The sequence below is a fragment of the Peromyscus eremicus genome, chromosome 11 (genome assembly GCF_949786415.1).
Source record: "Peromyscus eremicus chromosome 11, PerEre_H2_v1, whole genome shotgun sequence".
Lineage (NCBI taxonomy): Eukaryota > Metazoa > Chordata > Mammalia > Rodentia > Cricetidae > Peromyscus > Peromyscus eremicus.
The window spans coordinates 32,734,712-32,757,765 of record NC_081427.1 but is presented as its reverse complement, the minus strand read 5'-3'; the positions used below and the strand labels follow the sequence as shown (position 1 = coordinate 32,757,765).

At 41.1% G+C, this 23,054-nt stretch overlaps 1 long non-coding RNA gene across 1 annotated transcript; it reads left to right on the top strand.

The window, feature by feature from the left end:
- Nucleotides 1-38: 38 nt before the first annotated feature.
- LOC131921891 (uncharacterized) lies at nt 39-23,054 on the top strand. The gene is made up of 3 exons (XR_009382134.1): nt 39-225; nt 19,494-19,638; nt 22,934-23,054. It is a non-coding gene; the product is annotated as an uncharacterized LOC131921891 (long non-coding RNA).

Here is a 23,054-nt window from a genome sequence, read left to right as displayed (position 1 = left end):
CAATGGGACGTCGGCTGCCTCCGCGGGCGCCGGGAGAGCGCAGCCCCTGCAGCTGTCTGGCCAAGGGCCGATTGGAAGGTCTGGAAAGAGGATTACAGCAGTTGGCGCTGTCGTGAAGGAGGTTACCTAAAATAAACTGATTGTTGTCCCGTGGTCAGAAACGGAAGTCTGCGGACGGGTGAGGTTCATCCAAGCTCAGAGCCGGACAGTTCGACCGTCCGCGAGGTGCTAGTTGGAAAGACGCTTTTCCGAGTATTAGCCCTGTGGCTTGTTTTAGCTTGGATGTATCTTAGCTAGCTCTCATTTAAAGTATCTGACGTGTCTTGCGCCCTGAATGTGATAACGACAGCACTATCTGTTTTAGTTCACCTTGAAACCCTCCTTGAAAGTGTTAAGCATTCTTCTGGATTTTAATAGGCACTTCAGAGGTCAAATCGGTTTGCATTCCATGAATGCTAATTCTTGCCTATGGCCACAGAAATCTAATGCTCTTTGTGAGTTTTTCTGATATATGTTTGACACACTATGTCTTGAGTAACTCTATCCTTTCCATCTTATTTTTAAAGTTTTTGTTCTTGCCTAGTAGAATATATTGAAAGTACAAAAGTACTACTGTGATCTTTTAAGAGTAATTAATCACGGTGACTTTCCTTCAACTAGCCTTTGTAACTTCAGTTTCTTCCTCCTTGTCAATTCACTCTTGAATGAACAGAACAAAAAACCCGTGTTCTGTGCCTTGGTGCTTGTATACCTGGCACATAGATTCGTACTCAGAAAATGTTTTTTAACCAAAAACAATTAACAAAAACCTCCAGTTACTTTCTAATCAAGAACCCGAAGGCCAGGAAGACTGCATCGTATAGCAAGGTGAACTGAAGAGTACAAACACCTATGCTATTACTCCTGTAATCTCAACACTTGAGAGGCTGAGGCCAGAGGAATGCTGCCTGTTCTAAAGCAGCCTGTAGATAATGAGACCCTGTTTACAAACAAACAACCCACAGAAACTGAAGGATCCATATTCTAACATGCCAAACCTAACTAAATAAAAAATTTACAGACGCAAGATGGAGTGTAGTCTGAAGTTTCTGTCCCACCAGCAACTCACAAATACCCAGTAGCTGCTTCCCAAATTACCACACAGAAGCTTATATTAATTATAAATGCTCAGCTGGTAACTATCTATGTTTAGCCATATAGCTTGGTATCTTTTCTCAGTATAACATCTTATCTTGCTTCTCTGCATCTGGCTTGGTGACTCCTTCCTCTTCCCAGAATTCTCCTTGTCTGGTTGCCCCGCCTATACTTTCTGCCTGGCTCTTGGCCAATCAGCTTTTTATTAAACTAATTTCAGTGACAAATCTTTTCAGTGTACAGAGGATTATTACATGGCATTTTACCCTTTTTGTCTAATTAAAAAATAAGGTTTTAACTTTAACATAGTAAGATTATATACAACAAAAACAGTAATTAAGTAAGAATTACAGTAACATTAACCTATTTACATTTGGCAAAATTAGAGAAAATACTTAATTATCTTACCTTGGTGAGTCTAAAACTTTGTATCTAATTTACTTTCTATTTTTAACTAAGAAAAACTATAATTGTGGTGATATATTGTGTACCCTAATAAAATCTGCCTGAAGATCAGAGACCAGAACAAGCCACTAGATTAAACATAGATGCTAGGCAGTAGTGGCAAACACCTTTAATCCTAGCAGTCAGGAGGCAGAGATCTGTCTGGAGCTCTATGAGTTCAAAGCCACCCTGGACTACATGAGAGTGACTCAGTCTAGGAGAGAAACAGAGCCAAGCAGTGGTGGCACACACCTTTAATCCCAGTACTTGGGAATTTACACACCTTTAATCTCAGCACTAGGAAAGAAGTAATATGGCTAGGTGGAGAACATAAGGCATGAGGAGACAGGAACTAAGGTTTATCCGCTGAGAGCCTTTTTGGCTGGACCCCTTTTGGCTGAGGACTCAGTGACATTCAGTGAGAGAACTGGTGGAGTTGGCAAGGTGAGAAGTAGCTGTGGCTTGTTCCTTTGTCTCTCTGATCTTTCAGCCAATTTTATTGGGGTACAACAAAATATCACCATATATAATTACAACTATTTAGTCTTCAACTCCATCAAAGACCCAAGAAGGATATGAAATTACCTGAGTAAACAGAAAGTGCTGAGCAAACAACTTCCAAAATTAAGAAAAACAGAAACAGCTGGCTGCCTAAATAGTCACCCAAGCTTCCTCTGCAACATTGGGGCATCCATCTTTGGCCTACAGGCTTGGAATATCTGACAGACTCATCTGTGAAGCAGGATTTTTGAAGGACTGCCCCACCTTGTCTTGGCAAAGTTCTGCAGTCACTTTCTTCACTGTCCTGCTTGTCCATTTTGACAGCATACTGTCCCCAGTCAAGGCAAGGATAATTTCTTGCCCAGCAGCTAACTTTTGCCACAAAGAAAGTAAACATAGGGAGTTTCTTCAATGCCCATCATTTTCTTTGAAATAATAGATTGATGCTGCCAGGAGCATACATGTCTTATTGTCGTTTAAAAAAAAAAAAAGAACTTTATGTTATTAAAATATCTTAAATTCCATATTCTGTAGGTCTCTGAAGTGTTTGAAGATCACCTACCTATCTAAACTATGTCTCTGTTTGACCTCTGAAAACATGCCTAACATGACTACAAGTTTGATTGTAATAGGTGACTACTATCCTGCATTTTTTTATTATCCTAAATAGTTTGTAATAATAACTTTCAAGAGCTAGAAATTTACATTTGTGGTGATATTTTGTGTATGCTCTAACAAATAAAGCTTGCTTGGAGATCAGAGGGTGGAGTTAGCCACTAGTTAACCATAGAGGTCTGGAGGTCTGTACGGAGAGGAGATAAGAATTGACAAGGCTGAGTGGAGAGAGGACATAATAAGGCAGGGTGGAGACAGGATCTTGGCCCTTTGATCAGAGGATTCTGAGAGGTAGGAAGTGATTGTGGCTGCTCCTCTACTTCTCTGATCTTTCAGCTTTCATCTGACTCCTGGTTTTTATTGATAAGACTAATTAAGATCATGCTTCATTGGAGTGATGATCAGTTAAGAGAACTGGGTTAAATTCCTGATTCCTGGAAACCACATGGCTACTCACAATTTTCTAGACCTTTAGCCCCACGGGATCTGATGACCTCTTTTGGCCTTTGTGAGCATTGTATGTAGACATACATGAAGGCACTATACCCATACACATAAAATAAAAGTAAATGAAAAAAATTTAATTACAATCACGGTGATGCAGCTAAACCATAGTAGTCTAAATGAAAAGTCTTAACACTGGGAATTATTGTTCAACTGATATTTTGGTGTGTTCATTTTCAGAGAAAGAGAGTTGGAAGGGATCTGAGCCTAACAGTCTAGTCCTTATTTACGGAAAAGGAGAATGAAAAGGACAAGACTGTTAACCCTGCAAACCATAGAATACATGATTCCATTGTTTATCCAAGATCATAACAAAGTAAGTTCCCGTAGAAAGCTGGTTTCACCATGGAGATACACAGGCAACAGACAGCCCTTAACAATTCACAACAAGTTATTTAAACACAGGGAACCTCTGCACTAGAAAAAAAGCATTTTTCTCCTACAACTTATAGTTAGTTATTGTACTTTAGGAAACCCACATGAATAGAACAAATAAAAGATAATGCTAGATTTATTTTTAATATCAGCTTAATTACAATGTACCAAAAATATACCAGAAGCAAAGTGATCATATTTGAACCATCTCCCTCTCCACTGACATACAATTAAAAACCATGTGGCAAAGAAGAAATAAATTTCTGTAGATATTTATGAAAGATTTAAAGTTTTTAATTATTTTTAAACAGAAATCTTGCTTCTGAATTACCTTTACCAATGACTTGTAACATTCTTTTGTAAACTTCTTTAATTACTTGGTATTTTTGTGGGGGACTTATTTTCTCATAAAAGTCTCCATGGACTGACTGGGTAGGAGTTCTGCAGAAGCTCTTCTTATTGATATACAATAGTCCTTTTAGAAAGTCAATTCCCCAATACCAAAATCCCTTATCTGAACTAGGAATTGTCTTAAGGAACTATTACCTAATCAAACACAGTCATTACAAGAATTCCAGGTTTGCTTTCTGCCTATTTGCTTCTCTAGCCTGATTACAGTGTTCCATGGCCACTGCTTCCCCTCTCCATCAAGGAAGCCACTGCAATTGAGGACCAGCTTCTAGTATAGCTGCCACTAAATCCTTCCAAGCCTGTGGGATTATTCTATTCTGAGTATCCCAGTTATTTAAAATCTGTCTTATATAGGGTGAATGCATCCCATATGTCTCTACTTCCTCTTTAAATCACTTCAGATCTATCATTTCTGTAGGTCTCCAACTAATTTGAACATAACCTTGAGGATATTGGTTATTTGTAGGCATTTGCTACATAGTGACTGGAAACACATGAGGTGGTGTCCTTATAGTCTTAGGCAACAGTCCCTCAATTCCTTCATAAGGAGGCTCCATAGGTCCTTGATTATGATTAACCATTTATTTTCTCTACTGGGAAGAACCATTTTTCTTATTTCATTCTTTATCTCTAGAGTCTTTTTATTTGTATCTTCAAATTTGCAATTGTACAGCTAATGCTACAATTTTTCATTTTTTTAAATCTGTTTCATCTAAAAGAGGAGTAGATTAGTGTCTTGACCTTCCTCACTTTCATCTTCCTCCAAAACATCATTTTTATCTCTGAGATGACATTCTCTGCTGACCAACAATTCTGAGCTAGAATTTCCTCCTTCTCACTTCCCTGTTCTACCTCTGACCAAGCTTTTTCTGACTTTTTGCTCTGCGGCAGCTCCAAGACATTGGAAATTAATTAACATAAATATCAAATCATTAATGGTATAGTTTCTCATCTTTGATAAGCTCATCTCAAAGCTCTCAGTATTTATTTCTAATCCTGAGCTATACTCAAGAAACATTACAAACCAGAACCTGAGATAGAATAATAACTGGCCCCCATTCTCATTTCCAGGTCCCTTCTACATAAGGAACTCTGTCAGCCATCACAGGGCTTTTGGCCCTCCTGTTGGTTATGCCGGCGGCACTGCCCCTCGTGGCTGGTCACCGCCCGCGGCGGCCATGCCAGCGGAGGAGCGTGCTAATTAAAAGAATCATAGCCATGGTTACCTTTTTAGAGCTTTATTGGGGGGGGGGGAGAGAGAAAGACAGAGAGAGAGAGAGAGAGAGAGAGAGAGAGAGAGAGAGAGAGAGAGAGAGAGAGACATGGGGGGAGAGGGAGAGAGGGGGACCGACGGGGGGGGGGGGGGGAAGGAGCGGAAAGGAGAGGGAACAGAGAGAGAGAGAGAGCCCACAGAGGGCTCAACCGCTTTTTTAGGCTGGGAAGCCGGCGAAGGCTGATGACGTAATTAAAGGACGTAAATAAGGACCAAATCCTAACACCTCCTGCTTCTGTTAGTTGCTGTTGTCTCTTACATCATTTTGCCTTAACTAAATGATAATTCCTGTCTGGGTACCACTAAACTGATGATACTAAGATCCCAATATCAGCCCCTGGAGCAGACCCATCTCAAGGATTTGAGATAGTCCACTACTCAAGGGGAAACGAGATAGCCAGGCAAATACCATGACAGGCTCCTAATAACTCAGTTAAGAACTAGGCCTCAGTTCCTGCCTCTTGAAACTGGACAGACAGTTTCTGAGGAAGCCATGAACAAAGGGCAATCAATCACCAGTGCCCCTGACAATAAAGATGAGAATTGCATGGTACTAGGCCTGGACCAACTCTCCCCCACCCTCCAGGTACCTCAAGGCAATAACCAAATAAGGACAAAGCCTGGAACTTGTCTAGACTTGCCCAAGAATGGAAAGCCTTAGCCAACCCCTGCTAGCCCTAACCAATTAGAAATGTGCTAATATGATTGCCACTCACATAAGCCAATCATAGATAAAATTATCTATCTGACCCTGAAACTCCCCTTAGCTGTGCTTAAAAGGAGCTTATACATCCCTTTTGAGGTCTTGCCATTTTGTATGTACAGGTGAATGACCCCACATGCATGCTGGTAAAATAAACACTCTTACCGATTGCACCATTACTGGTGGTCTTTTATGGGACTTCTCACAGACCCTAACAGTTTCCGCACCATCCATTTTAACTGAACATGAAGAGTTGCCTGAAACCAACAGCAATGACGTTTAGTCAATACTAAAAGTTCAGTAAGCTGGTTTTTCTGTTTTTCACTTTCATTCCATTTTCTTTTTGGAAGCATTTTAACAACTGCATATATTGCTGCTTCTGAGATGGGGAATTCCCCATGTCTTTGCCAAATCCTGGAATCTCACTCACCAGTAAGTGATCATTACCTCCAGTCCTGGAGTGTCCTGACCCCTCTTTTCTCCCAAACCACCACATTGGGTGCCAGATGTCAGTGTTCTGAGTTACATGGGCCAGGTAAAGAAAGAGAGACACTGCAGAATGAATTGAGGCTTAGCAAAAGCAGAAGGGGGAATCAGTTTCCATGGACTGACTGGGTAGGAACTCTGTAGAAGCTCTTTTTAGCCTTTTATCAAGTTGATTCCCTCATACCAAAATCTCTCATCTGAACTAGGAGTTGTCTTAAGGAACCATTAACTAAGAAAACAGTCACTATAAGAATTCCAGGTTTGGCTGGGCGGTGGTGGCGCACGTCTTTAATCCCAGCACTCGGGAGGCAGAGCCAGGCGGATCTTTGTGAGTTCGAGGCCAGCCTGGGCTATCAAGTGAGTTCCAGGAAAGGCGTAAAGCTACACAGAGAAACCCTGTCTCGAAAAACCAAAAAAAAAAAAAAAAAGAATTCCAAGCTTGCCAGGAATGTCTTATGACTGAGGTTATGCGAAATTCCCAAGAAGGAGCAATGCCATAAATCACAGATAACAATCACTGATTATTTCAAGGCCTAAGGGACCAGAGTAAATTCCAGGTGTGATGGCCCTTTTAATATTCCACTACAATCTGTTACATATTTATTGGGTCATGAACTATGGTTGGCACTGGAACTATAACAGTAAATACTTCGGGCTTAATCCCTGCCCTCTTGCAATTTATTATCTAGTAAAGTACTATAGAGATAATAACAATACACAAATGAATGCACAATTTTAGAAGTGTGGAAAGTGAGATATTGAAGAAAGCATTCCTCAGGAAAAAATATGAGTACCTAAATGATGATAAAATCGTCCAATGAAGAGCAATAATTGCTCAGTCAAAAGCCAATCAAGAGAGAGAAAACACATGGTGTCAGGCATGGAGATACACACCTCTAATCCAGATCAAATGATGAGTTAGAATCTTGAGTTGAATAGCAAGGCCTTATTGAGAAAAGGGAGATTAGGAAGGAGGTGAGGCCACATGGTAATATGAACATGGAAAATTCAGCATAAGGAATTATAAAGTATAACAATTAGATTGACTGTAGCCAGTCTTTCTTTTGGGACCACCAATCCCCTAATAATGACATTAATTATAAAAGCTTGCCCTTAGCTTAGGCTTGTTCCCAACTAGCTCTTATAACTTAAATTAACCTGCTTTTATTAATCTGTGTTCTGTCACGTGGCTTTTTACCTCTCTTTCATTCTGTATGTCTGACTTCTTCTGTGTTTTGCTGTTATCTCCCCACCTCTCTGCTTCCCACAGTTCCTCTCTCTCCCCAGAAGTCCTGTCTGTCCTCTCCTGCCTAGCTATTGGCCATTCAGCTTTTTATTAAACCAAGCACAACAACACATCTTCACACAGTGTAAGCAAATATCCTATAACAAATGACAGTGTCTTGTTTAATAAAAATTAAGAAAGCTCTAAAGAATAAAAGAGACACAGGCAGAAGAAATAGCTGTGGTAGTGGGACAAAGATTCAGATCTTGGTGGAGAGCTTATGTCCATAGTTCACTGGGTGGCAGTAAGGCACTGGTTCACTTCAGCAGAATGTTCTGGAACTCTGTTTTCTGAAACTTGCTTTAAAGAGAAAGAAATCCTCTAGGGCAGGGGTTCTCAATCTTCCTAATGCTGCAACCCTTTAACAAGGTTCCTTATATTATGGTGACCCCCACAGCCATAAAATTACTTTGTTCCTACTTTATAGCTATAATTTTGCTACTGTGATGACTCATCATGTAAATATCTGATATGCAGGGTATCTAATGTGCAATTCTGTGAAAGGGTCGTTTGATTACCCACAGGTTAAGAACCATTGCTCTAAGGCTTCCTGAAAATCTGTTCATGGGGAAGTATTTCACATCAGGCTCGCTAGTATTAAACCTCCTGGGTGACTGTGAGATCAAGCTGGTAGCTGTGCTTTATAACAATTCCTGGCCCAGATAACTTGTGTTACCCATGGCAGGAGCCTGGTAGCAGCAAGCCACCCACGCTTCAGGAGACTGCCAAGAAAAGGGCCCTCAAACCAGGAAAGACCTTTTGCCTCCTGTAGTGTCTCCATAATTCCCTCTACAATCAAAGTTGAATATCATTTCTGCTGACCAAGTAAAACATTTAAAGGGCACAGATAGGCTTGCACAAGTCGGCCAGGAGGTTACGTTGGAGCTGAGAGGCAGAGATCCATGATTGGCACAGAATGGAAAAACGTACAAGATGCAGGAGATAACATATGCAAGAGGCCTGGAGCTGGGAAAGAGCTTAGTGCCAAGGAAGAATGAAGGAAAGTCAAGCAAAGGCCAAGAGCGGAGGAGAACCGGCAGGACACGTAGAGGTGCCATCTAGAACAGATGACTCCCGTTAACCACAGGGATGGAACCCAAAGTCTGTGTGTAAGCCCCAAGTCGGTCATGGCTGTTAATTGTCCTCTGACCCTTAATTTCAATATTTAATGACTGTTGACCTTTCACATCATCCTTGTGGACCAACAGGGGCATCAATTTATATGAACCTGACTCCAAATACTATCTCTGCTCTTTCATCGTATGTCAACCAGAAAGTGAATTAAAATTTCTAGGCCTCAAGTTCATCATTTATAGAATGGGGGTTAAGAAAACTATTTACTCATTGAGTTTCTGTGAGGGTTAAATTAATGGGTATTTGTAAGATGTATTGCCCAATATATAGTAACATCGAGTAAGAATGAATGAATGGTGATTCACTGCTGGTCGACTTCAGACATAATCTATGGGGTTATATCTTTTCTTGTTATATTCCATGGCTGAAAATCTCTGTTCTCAAAAGAGTACAAGTGAGGAGATGGATTCTCTGTAAATTAAGATCTTTACCCTCACTGGAGTCAGCAATGCTTCTTTAGGCCACTAATCAGTTCTTCCTGTGCCCACAAACACACCTAACAATTTCATGACTTCCCTTCAGGCTGTGGGTTTAGCAATAAGAAGTGACTTGATGCTTGCAATGGCTTGGATGAATCTCAAGGGAATGTGAGTAAGAGGAAAAACTACAAAGCCTGAAAATTATAGCCTATATAATCCCACTTATTGTTCTTAAAGTGACAAAATTCTAGAAAACAAGGACATTTTAATGGTTATCAGAGTCACAGATAGAGGAGTGTGGGAGGAGAGAAGCAAGTGAGTGTGGTAACAGACGAACAGCAGGTGCTGTGACTGTCCTGTCCTTCTAGATTGTGGAAATAGGCGCCAGACTACTTGATCAAGTTTCATAGAACTAAATACACCTGCAAACTGATGTCACATGAAGTTCGTAAAAATCTGCCAAATGTCCCTGGATAATATCAGTGTCAATTTCCTTGTTGAGATATAGTAATACAGTTTTGCAAGATCCTTCTTTGCATGGGAATAAATGTGATGAGATTTTTCTGCTATTTCTTCCAAACACACATGAATCTACAGCTATTAAAAATAGCTTAGCTACAGAAAATGACAAAACATTAACACTCTCGTGGCGTAATGCATCACCTGGAATGGGTCTCGACAGAGACAGAAGTGAAGTGTTAAGAGGAACTTAAGTCAACAAAACAACACAGGGAGGTAAAGTGAAGATTATATTTAAGGAAAAACCTGAGACAGAGCTTAGTGGAAATCTAGAAAACAAATACGGAAGTATGATGAAGAACAAGGAAAGAATATAAACTGGAGAAGCAGACAGTGATGGCGTCAGAGAACAGGAAAAAGCATTCTCCTGAGATTGGTGATCTGATAAGACATTGAGTCATTCTGTCCTAATAGGACGTCGTTTGTCACAGTCTTCTCAGCCGTCAAATGTCTGAAAATCCCAAGGTTCAGTCAACCACTAGACAGGAAACCTTCCTAACATTCTAGATGATAAGGAGTTATAGTATGGCTTGTGAGACTACACAGTTGTTCGGTGTTCTGAGATGCTAACAGGTTGTTAAATATAAACTAGAAGTTGCAGTGAAAGAAGGTGGTCACAACAGTTGTTGTAAGGGTCAGGTGTAGAAGGTAGGAAAGAGAGAGATCATGTCTGAGGAAAAGTTCATAAGGAAACATTTTAATGGCTGATACAGAGCTAATAATAGACAGAAAGAACAGGGTTACACTAGATGTCTTCTGAATCCTCAGTAGTTTAGAACCCAATAAAACCTAAAATCATATAAAGAGTTGATCAGAGAATAACTTTTGAAAAATAATAAACATTTGACTTAGAAATTTTGTTCTCCTTAAAAATTTATAATTGCCTATCTTCCAAGACCCTTAAAAATATGCCTGGCAATGTAGTCCAAAGACAAAGGAAAATTGTACGTATCTAGGTTCTTTCTACTAAATAGTTAGCTTTGAGTTCTACTATTCTCAACTTATGAACCTTACAGAAGATATAATGGAGTGCACATAATTGGATGATGCATTTTCTAGCCACGGAGTTTGCTGTAGGAGAACTTGCTCATGATCTATTAGTCACCTTTGATTGATATTTGAATCAAAGAAGAGTTCCTTGATAAAACAGATAGTCAAATATTTGATAGATTCTTTGATTACACCTATGTTTTATCTGTTGACTTCCATAAAAGGCATTAAGGTTTAATGAAGAGTGTTTCCAACCACTCGTTAGCCTTTTTCTTTTTTCCTTCATGTTTTCTTTCCTTACTTGGTGGTATGGACCAGTGTAGGAACCTTGTAATTGTCATTACATTTATTTAGTGCAGAGTTTACACAAACTTTAAAATATCAAAATCTACTGATGCCATCTTCACTTCCATTCCTTCTCCCATGCCATCGTCTCTTAGTCCCCGAGGACCATGTTGCATCTCCTCTGGCCCTAATGAGCTGAGCTAGTCATCTCTGGTTAAATTTAAACTACTTAAGGAGCATGGAGTCCAGACATCAGCAATCTTTCAAATTTGCTGAACACCAAAACTCTCTCAGATAGCTTGTAAAACCACCTTTTCCCTCTAGCAATAAGTATGGCCATATTTTTTAGACCTTTCCAAAGTAAACACTAAACTTTGTGAAAAGAAAGTACAAGACTAGATGTAAAGCAAAAATACCAGGAATATATTGAAAAATCCTATCTATAGGCACTCACATGGCTCATGTACAAACATGCAGGCAAAACACCCATACATGTATATATATGTGTATCATATATCGTATATATATATGATAAAGTATTTTTAAAAGGCAGAGCACATAATTAGATGATGCATTTTCTAGCCATGGAGTTTGCTGTAGGAGAACTTGCTCATAATTTTTTAGTCACCTTTGATTGATATTTGAATCATTTGATATTTGAAGTTTCTTGATTAAATAGTTAAATATTTGATAGATTTTTTGATTAAACCTATGTTTTATCTGTTTACTTCCATACGTAAACACTGTTTAAGTAGGTCAGCCATTGAGAGCACTTTCTGCTATTGTGGAGGACTGGGATTCAGTTTCCAGCACCCACATGGTGCTTCACAATCATCTGCATTTCCAGTTCCAGGGAATCCAGTATCCTCTTCAGGCCTCCACAAGTACCAGGCACATATACAGTGCACATACATATATGCAGGCAAAACACTCATACATATTATTTTTGTTATTTTAATTATTTTTTTTATCTTTTATTTTTTGAGATTCTAATATCACATCATTTCTCCCTTCCCTTTCCCCCCTCCAAACCCTCCCGTATACCCCTCTTTGCTTTCTTATGGCCTTCATTTTCATTAATTGTTGTTGTTGTTTGTGTACTTCTGAATACATAAACACAATCTGCTCAGTCAGTTCGATCACTTGTATGTGAATGTTTTCAGGTCTGACCATTTGCTATTGGACAACCAATTGGTGTGCTCTTCCTTGGGGAAGACTATTTCTCTCACTCTCAGCATTCCAAAGTTGACAGTAGTTTTTTGTGTAGGGTGAGGCCTCCAAGGCTTTCCTGCATCCACATTATCATGTCCATTGGTGTTGTCCTTGTTCAGGTCATGTTTAGGATGTCATGTTGGTAAGACTTTATGGGTAGAGCTTCTGACATTCCTAGGAGACACAGTCTCACAGCAAACTCCCTGTTTCTGGCTCTTACAATATTTCCACCCCCTGTTTCACGATGATCCCTGAGCTTCATGAGCAAGAGCTGTGTTGATGCATCAGTTGGAACTGGGCTCCACCACTTTGTTTCTGTAATGGTCTCAGTCTGTTGTAAAGAGAAGTTGCCTTGATGAAGAATGAGGATTATACTTATCTGTGGGTATAAGGACAGATATTTAGACTAAAATTAAGGATTATGCTGGTTTAGTAAAGTGGCAGTTATAGGCACTCCAAGATCCATGGATTAATTATCCCTGGGTAGTTTGCTAGGTTTCTCTTATTCTGAGCAGGTCTTAAGTCCAATTAGAAAGCTAGTGGTAATCAATAAGGTATGTTTGACACTACTGCACCCGTAGAGTTATTGCCCCATGCTAGTCACTGTAGGCATCATAGCTGGGTAGGGCTGTTGGTTGCTTCTCTTCTTTGGAAGCTTGTTTGACACCTCCTGGTACCATGAAAGTTAGTCAGTCCTTAGGTCATTTCCAGCTTTATCCTTCAAAGACCTACCTCCTCCAAATAGACCCTGCTCCTAGCAGCCTGTTAGGATCTCGGCGCATTAATCCCTGGATGAAGTCAGTGCTACCAATTCAGTTACCTCTCAGTAGTGCCCACCTGGTGAACCAAACCTCTAACATGTGAGCCTTGGGGAGGGGGCATCTTATATACAAATGGCAACAGTTATTTAGACTTAATGTGGATTTACCAGTTTACATTTTCAAAGACCAAAAGTTATGAAAAGTAAATGTATAATATCGATGCATTCACATGTTGAAAAAAAAACATTTGCGAAGCACGTGTCTAATAGGAGGCGAGTATCCAGGACACGTAAGGAATTCTGTTGCAGTGAGATGCCTCCTGCTGTAGACAGCAAAGCCCCTTAGAGGAGCCAATGTAAATGTGAACAGTTTATGTTGACTTCAGCCTTTCAGAAGACTCACTCCATGGTTACTTGGTTCTGTTGATCTGGGCCTGTTGCATTATTTATAATGAACAAAAATCAGAAATAACCTGACTGTTTTTTGAACTGATTAATGAAATCTGGCTTAATCATACAACAGAACATCGCTCAGGCATAAGAAGCAATAATGTTGGTGTACATGCTAGAAAATAGACCCCCAACAAAATGTATTACTCTGTGCGACAGAATCCAGACACAAGAGACAAGTTACATGATTGTATTTTTACTAAATGTCCAAGTTATATAAATCCCAGAGACAAAGCATATCTAATGAGTTGAGGTAGGTGGGAACATAAAGAGATTCCTCAAGAGCAAAAAGCATCTTTCCGAGATAATGAGAAATTGGTTTACGGCTGAAGAGTATTTACCTGTGACTTTCCTAAAAGTGGTGGAAATTAATATCCGAATGAATTTTATGGTGTGTGAGTAATATTTCAATAAAACTTTTTAAAACCACTGTCCAAGTTGAGCACATGAAATTTATTCCATAGCAGTTCCAGCTCACAAATTCCGAGGCTGTGGCTCTGATGTATTCTCCCACAATTCCTCAGATATCTCAGCGGTCAGAGCTATTTCATTCAAGAGCAATTTCTCTGCGGCTACAGTAAAAATTTGTCAAGCGCAGAGCAGACACGTGTTAAACGGGTATTGATTAAGTTTTAGAAAATGCTCTCTCTCTCTCTCTCTCTCTCTCTCTCTCTCTCTCTCTCACACACACACACACACACACACACACACACACACACACACACACACAGAGAGAGAGAGAGAGACAGAGAGAGAGACAGAGAGAGAGACAGAGAGAGAGAGACAGAGAGACAGAGAGAGAGGAATTTATTTAAATAGGACACTGAATGAAAAAAAAAACTTTGAAAAGTTGGCAGAGGAGACATTATGGAATTCTTCCTATGTCAGGGAAGGGATAGATAGATACAGGCCTTGGAAAGATCTGGAATGGCTCTTAGCTAGACACCGGCAAGATAAAACCTGTGGCAGACACACAGGCAGTAAGCAGGTGGGATTTGGAGGTGTAAGTGTAGAGAGAGTGAGGCTGGTGAGAAGACAGCATGTAAGACTCAAACTAGGAGGTTCGTATGTGTGGAAGAGAAGGTAGGCATGAGCAGGGAAATATGTAAAAGGGAAAATAAGGAAGAATTGCTCACTAACATATCATAAAGGGAACACCCACACACATTTCTGCCAATGAGAAAAATCCATCATTTAATCTATTAAACTTCCCTAGTGTGTGATTTCCATGTTAATTTTGGAGATCAGAAATCATTTTAGCATACTTGGGCCAGGCACAAGTCTCAGCAGTTTCTCTTTTTGCCATCAACACAGTGAGAAACTGAATATATTACAAAATATAGTCAGATAGCAGCCTGAATAAATATCCTTTCCTTTCTTCATCCAGAAAGCACTCTCCTGTGCCTTTATAGCCTCCAACAACATAATCAGCTCTGACAGACGCAATTTACTTTCCCTGCTCTGAAACAACGTGGTCTGAAGCCTGTCATCTCCAATTGCACTCTCTAGCCCTTGGGGATGGAATCGATGGAATCGCTGCAGTCTTAAAATCTGCATCCATGCCCTTATCTCTCTACCCTCAGCTTCTTTCCCAGGATTTCCTAATGACTGCCCGCAGCAGCTTTTCACTGCACCCCAGGGACTCTGGCTCTTGTGTCTATCAGAACCTTCACTTCCTCGGATTTTCCATTTCCCTGCAAACTTGACTATTATTTTGTGGTTCCTCTTCTCCGGACCAGGCTTCCTTAATGCTTCTCCCAACCCCCACCCCTGCCCCATTAATCTCTGGATCCTACTCTCACACTAAGTAAAGACACTGAATGTCTGTCTCTCCTTTAACCATTCAACTTCACTCTAAATTCTGCCACAAGTGGAACACAGTACATCATGGTACACCAGAAAATGTCTTAAACCCCAAAAGGGAATCTCTGACTTTATTCCATATTTCCTTTACATTTTGGTCTTGATTACTGATCGTTATCCCTTTAGTTCCCTCCTGGATTTTGTCTTTATGTGGCCTGGGGCACGTGACTGTTGACTTGAGCAAGCGCTGTCAGGCCCCCAACCCCCACCCCGACCTTTTACCTTATCAAACCCTGCCTTCCATCCCAGGCCACTCAGACGCTTGTGAGCCATTCCCTCCACTGGTGTCAGTGGGCTTTTGGTGTCGGCTCAAAGAAAAGGCTCCGAATTGTTCTTTCAACTCAGTACACCCTTGCTGGATTCCTGACAGAACCCCAAGAACATAAATTGTCGTAAGCCATTAAATGTAACTGCTCGTCACCACAGTGGAAAGTAAATAAGCTCCCTTCCTTGGTTTATTTTTGAACTCTACAGATCTAGCTCTATAAGTGAAGACTTACCTCCTAGATTCTCACTTAGGGCTAGGCTGGGGACTTAGTTCAGTCATAGAGTACTCGCCTAGTACATACAGGTCCTGGGTTCAATACTCCGTCACTCCCAAAATACTCCAGTGTTAGATTCTCATCTAATAATCCAACTTCTAATCCTCTCTGCCAATTCTTAAAAGGATTGGCCAGAAACAACTAATGTCTAAGCCAATGGTTCTCAAACTTCCTAATGCTGCGACCCTTTAATATGGTTCCTCAGGTTGTGAGGACCCCCAACCACAAAAATATTTTCATTACTACTTTATAACTGTAATTTCCCTACTGCTGTGAGTCATAATGTAAACATCTGTGTTTTCCGATGGTCTTAGATGACCTCTATGAAAAGATCATTTGGCCCCAAAGGGGTCGCAACCCTCTGGTTGAGAACCACTGGTCTAAAGGCTACTCAGCCTTTACATTCCTGCTAGACAGACAAGCACGTCTAATACAATCTCTGTGGTAAAAGAAATGACCTGTACTCATAAATTACCAAAAAATTAGTATTATATATGACTATTTGCGATTGGCTTCTTCACTTAATTTTCTGGACTATTTGGTAAATTTTTTACTAGACAAGTGAATTTCACACATAATAAGCAATGCCTCTTCATCACTCCTGCTACTTTGTTCTCCTACTCCTTCCGTGTCTGACACCTCCCTCTGAAATTCATGCTCTCCTCATTAATTATTATTGTTACACATATGTACATATGTATACATGCATACACACATATATATGTGTACACATGCATATTCAACCCGTGAATCTGTCTAATGTTGCTTGATGTACTTGTGTCTGGGGATTACCAATTGAAACTGAAAAACCTGTGAGGGAGCTCTTCCCTGGAGGAACTTGATTCTTCCTCTCTCAGGAGCCACTGGCCACCTGTAGCTCTTCAGCTAGGTGTGGGGCCTGCTCACATCGTGGAAGGCAAGAAGCAGAGAGGAAGACAGGGAGAGATCTGAGTCATGATGCAAACCCCAAGAATATGACCTACTTCTTCCAGCTAGCTCTGTCCCATCTCCTAATGTTTCCAGACCTTCTCAAAATAGCATTGCAAGCTGAGGGCAAACCTGTTGGTGCATGATCTGTTTTGGGTGACTCATCATATTGAAACCATTATATGACTAGAGAAGAGAAATAAAAAGGGTTACACATATGCTGGATGAATACCTCCACCCAATACACAGGCACCTGGACCTCTTTCTTTCCCCCCCTCTTAACACCCGCCATTTATCTGAGCTCCCCAAGACTTTGGGGGTGGGGAGTCAGAGCAGGAAGGAAATGGTAACCCCATCCTACATTCCAGCTCTTCAATAGAATTTGTTTCCCTCTTATCACTTCTTCTTTCCAAATGCCAGACCTATGTCCAGTAACATTCCTGGTAATGAGGCAGGCTAGTGACCAAATCTCCAACACATGGCCTTTGAGGGATATATAAGATCCAAAGCATAACAAAGATTATCCTCTTGTTCCTTCACATGCACTGATGGACAAAGGAAAGATTAATGTGAAATATGGAGCATAGCTAATCTCCTGAAATTATCCCTGGGTTACCAGGTTAAGAATAAAGCAGGTACAAGTTGATAACCAAATAGTGTTTTTATTACTGTGGCCAGGAAACACATACAATACCTACCTTCTTAATGAAGAAATCCAAGTTGCCTTTTGGGTTCTTACTCTCATTGATAAAACAATTTAAAAACAGACCAAAAGGATCATTTCATTAGAGCTTGAATAAAAACAATATAATAGGCAAGCTGTAAATCTTGGCAGCTAGTGGGACGACTGAAATGAAGAAAAGGAAGTCATGCCTTTTTGAGTTGGGCTTTTAAAAAAAGAACCATCCTGCTCAGCAATGGAAGTCAGCAAGCAGCTGGATGATGGTGAGGAAGAGAGGCTTCTGAGCAAGCATGAGAAAGTCCTGAGTGGGAGAAAAAGTCACATTTAGGCTTTGGGCTGGTATCTGAAAGAAGAAGATAGAAGGAAAAGTGAGTTACTTTGTTGTTGTTGTTTCTGTTTATTTAGAACTAAGGAAAGCAAGCAGGCTGAGCAGCAGGCACAAGATGAATGCCCTGTAAGCAGTGTAAGCAGCTGCAGCTGAGGAGCGGCTTCTGGGAGAGCTAAGCACATCATCTCATTAAGGGGTGATTATTTCTCCCATCTTCTGGCCAGGCGGTTTTACAAGCCTAGCTGAATTAACTCTTAAAGAAGAAGACAACAGTATATAATGATCTAACTTTTGGAGTAGATCAGAATGTCGTATCTCCAGCTAGGGCTAGAAATAGAATCCGTTCCTTCAACCAGGAAGTCAGTTCTCTTAATGGCCCTCTCAACAGAGGCCTGATATCTCAATCTTTTCATACAGCATTTTAAATCCTAAGACGGTGCATTTGTGGTGTTTACCTTTCTAATGTTACAAGGGAAACAGGAGGTGGTATCCAAAGCCAACCATATGTCTAGAACTTATTTTGAATAACTAAAAGGCATACTCTTTGAATAGCAGTTCTGTTGTAGGGTAGACACCACGGACATAGGTTTAAGCCAATTGAAAGTCTTTATCAGCCATCCAGCGAGTACACTAGGTGTTTGGGATCCCAGTGTATCCCTGAGCCTTTCTCAGGGTGAGTTTTTAAAGACAAAACCCATGTTCTGGGTTGACATACTTCAGTTAACAAGAACAGTTAACCAGAAGGGAACTAGAGAAGCCAAAAGGCAAGGTTAGTACATTTAAAGACTTTTCCAGAACTGTGGACTTTGATGGATTAAGTCTTTGTTTTCATTTTGGCTAGTGGTGCTGTCTACATGCTGAGTTTTATGACCTGAATGGTACTTTCATCATGGAGTCAGTTGTGCTAAGGTCCAGGTTCCTACTAAGGTCTGCAGCCCTGTTACAGTTCCTCATTTCCTTCCCATCACATTCCTGGAAAACATTATTTGCCGCATTTCTCAGAATTGGACCATGTTGGAACCTAATATAAGTGGAATCATACAGCATTTGTCCTTCTTCGAGGAATATTTTTTTTTCTATCAATGCTAGCTAACTCACCAAGGGCCAATATTTATAAATCCCCTCCCTCCTTGTAAAACTTTGGTTTCCACGAAGGCCTTACCCACCCCACCCCCACTTCCTGGAACCCGATGGCCTGGAGCTGCTGAGCCTCTACCCCTTTCCTTCATTTCCTTTGCAGCAATTCTTTTCAAACTAGCCAATCACAAAACGCTGTGAGGTTGGACTCCAGCCTATGAGGAAAAAAGTGACTCTGACCTGTATTATACTGGGCCACTATGATAATACACATGGAACAGGATATGGAAATAAATAAGGGATGTTATAATAGCTTGGCAGCAGTTTTTGAAATGTATTGCTGCAGGCATTAATAGTTGTCTTGGTACATAATCAGTAGGAAGTGGTTGCCAACATTCACCTTTGGTTTTACTTTCTTCCTTGTGAAAAAGAGTAGGTTAGTTATTTTTTTTTTCTAATGAGAGTAGGAAATAATAATGAAAAAAAGCACAGAAGACTTTGTAAGAAAATAAAGAAGTGTAAAATAATACCTAGCTCATTGAGTAACTATTGAATTCATGTTCTTTAATGGCAGGTTATCTGTGGGGAAAGGGCAGTTAGAGGTACTGGATCCAGACAAAAGGCCAAGAGCATGGTGGTCAGCAGAAGAAAGAGAATGCATGTGGGAATAATTAGTACTTTCTCATCATGATTAAGGAAGAGATGCTCCATCTAAAGAGGTGAGCTGAGGCCGGGCGGTGGTGGCGCAAGCCTTTAATCCCAGCACTCGGGAGGCAGAGCCAGGTGGATCTTCGTGAGTTCGAGGCCAGCCTGGGCTACCAAGTGAGTTCCAGGAAAGGCGCAAAGCTACACAGAGAAACCCTGTCTCGAAAAACCAAAAAAAAAAAAAAAAAAAAAAAAGAGGTGAGCTGAGAGGCACAGATTAAGGTTCATGGCTTGTGTTAGGATAGAGAAAAGGGCAACTCAAATTAATAAAGCCAAAATATGTTGAGCATCTGCTCTGAACTTAGCATTAACCCCATGACACAATGAATATAAAAACCAACAATGACATTCTTGAACAGATCATAATCCAGGAGACAAAAGGCCCTGAAAGCATGAGTAAAAGAAAAAAAAATTGGAAGTGGACTCTGGTGTAAGTAGTCAAGGTTCATGATATGTGATGTTGACCCTCAAAGATGAGCAGGAGCTTGCTCAGTTGATAAAGGAAATAGTCATTAGCAAAGATTCCATGTCATAAGGTCTCTGTTATGAGCAAGAAACAGAAAGGCTGATTTAGTTAAAGCTATTGTGTTCAAAGATATGTGAAGTAAGAGTGATCCTTTCAAACAAATTCATACAGAACCTCAACATATAAGATAATTTGTAGTGCAAATATATCACATTCTTTCAATTGAAGAACATTGTCCTGTTGTAAATGGAAACCAATAAGAATAACAAATCTAGTCATTGCTGCAACCATTGGTTTACATCCAGTGGCTTATTATTACTGTCTTTGTATTTGGCTATACAAAATCAAGAACATTTTGATCACACTACAGCTTACCCTCGACTCACAGTGCATGCTTTAACTAAAGAATCTAAGAAACTTGAAGCAAAGAGCAGAAAACATTTCCTTCAATAGCTAACAGTTACTGATATAAATGTCAAGTAAGAAGCAGTCAAATTGAAATAAGCCTCTGAAACTATATAGTGCACAACCATGTTTTTAACTTTTTATTGTTTGTGAATTTCACATCATGCACCACAATCTCACTCATCTCCCTGTCTCTCCATATCCACCCTCTGCCCTTGCACCGTCCCCCCCCCCCCACAGAAAACAAAATAAAAGAAAAAGATTAAAAAAAAAAATCTAATGGTGGAAACTGCAGTGTGTCACTATGTGTCACACGGTTTTCCTTGCAAATGTTCACTGTAATGAGTCATTGGTCTGGTTTGAGGCTTCTGGATTCTGACACTATCAATACTGGATCTTGCCAGGACTCCTCTTGGATATCCTGTTGTTGCCCTGTGCCATGGAGATCCTGTAGCTTTGGATCTGCAGGACTGGCCCCTTCATGCACTCCAGCAGTTCATGGATGGGGTAGATGTTGGAGTGTGCCAACTCAAAGCCTGGATCTGGGCCTAGGTTGTATAGGAAGAGGAAGTGAGGTAGCTGGGCTAAGAGAGGGCAGGAAAGCAAGGCAACGAAGGCATGGATAGATAGGAAGTAACTTGCATTTGGAAGCTGCAGAGTTGGTGAGGTAAGGTTGGCTGGTGGCTCTCCCTATTTCCCTGATCTAAGGCTTTCACCCCTATATTTGGCTCCGCGTTTTTTGTTTGTTTGTTTGTTTGTTTTTTTGTTTTTTTAAATTTAATAAGATCATTTTAGAAATTCGTCTACACTGGGTGGTAGTTGAGTTGGTCAGCCTGCGCCTGATCGCCTGCACCAGTGCCACCAAGGTCAGCTTTTCTGTTTTGCACAGGTTGGGGGGTGTGGTCAGCTCTCCTGCCTGGGGCAGCTGGCAATGGGTGAGACAGGCTCTACCAGAGTGGAGTGTTACAGCCAGGAGAGCCAGCTCTCCCACACTGCCCAGGAGCGGGGCAGAGCCAGCTCTCCCACACTGCCCGGGAGCGGGGCAGGGCCAGCTCTCCCACACTGCCCGGGAGCGGGGCAGGGCCAGCTCTCCCACACTGCCCGGGAGCGGGGCAGGACCAGCTCTCTAACTCTCATGCCCTCAGAGCTGGCTCATCTGTGTCCACGCCACCAGGGCCAGCTCTACTGTGCTGTCCTGGGGAGGTGTGGAGGCTGCTTTCCCAAGAGCTGTACCTGGCAAGGGGTGGAGCTTTCTCTCCTGCTCTCAGGGCCAGCTCTCCCACCTGTGGTAGGTGAGGGGTGGAAGGGGGCGGAGCCAGCCCTGTCCCTCACTGGCTGTGGCACTCCACTCAGGAGAGCCGGCCCTACCCCTCCCCTAGGCAGGGTGGGAGAGCCGGCCCTAAGGGTGTGAGAGCGGAGAAAAGCAACTGAAACGGGCACAGCGGCTGGAGAAATGGCTCAATGATTAAGAACACTGGTTGTTCTTCCAAAGGACCCAGGTTCAAGTCCCAGCACTCACATGGAAGCTCACAACTCCAGTCCCAGATGATTTGACACCCTCTTCGGGCCTCCTTGGGCACTGCATGCACATAGTGCACAGACACATATGCCAGAAAAACACCCCCTCCAACACCCACTAAATAAAAAATAAATAAAAATAAAATATTTTTTTTAAGCCATTTAAGGGAGAGAGGGTTTATTTTGGCTCACAGTTTGCAGGTAAAGGTCATCATGGCAGGAAAGGTCATGGCAGCTGGTCACATGGTCTTTGCAGTCTGGAAGAAGAGTTCTGAATGTATGTGCTTAGCTAAGCTTTCTCCTTTTTATTTATATTTGCAGTCTAGGACCCAACCCCGGGGAATGATGTCATCTACATTTAGTGTAGGTCTTCCCCCCTTAATAAACCCAGTCAAGAAAGCCCTCGCTAGCCTGCCCAGAGGCTGGTACACTGAGTGATTCTCAAGCCTACCAAGTTGATAATCAGTGTTAACCATCACAGGCAGTATGTATGCTGGCCAGAGCATTCAAGTATTATATACACAATTTTAAACAAGTGAATACTCAGAGAGCAAAAGGATAAAACAGGGAATACAAATAGACAACTCTATGAATGATTTATTTTCTAGGTTTAAATTATAGAAACTGAGATGGTAGAAAAACTACCCTGATGTCTCTTTCCAAAATGTACAATCTGCTAATCATTAATATGTTAAGATATGTCACAACTGAACATACAAGTGATTTGGGTTGCAGTTGCTATAATAGTTAAAATATAAAAAATTCCATTTCAAATGTCAAGTAGTATCTCTGTTGAGTCCTTAGGATTAGATGGGTTTTTAAAGCTTCCTGCCTTGTAAATTCTGGCATTTGTAATATAACTTGTATAATTCTGCCTTGTAAATAACTGGATGTTGGACTTTACCTTGTGATGCTGACAGGAACTTCTGACTCAGTGATATTGGAAATAAATCTGAAGCAAATAGTAGGAAGACTGAAACAAAGCTTCAGTGGAAGCTTTTCCTCAAGAAGTGGTAGAGAAGGGGAGTGAGCAGCACTGAC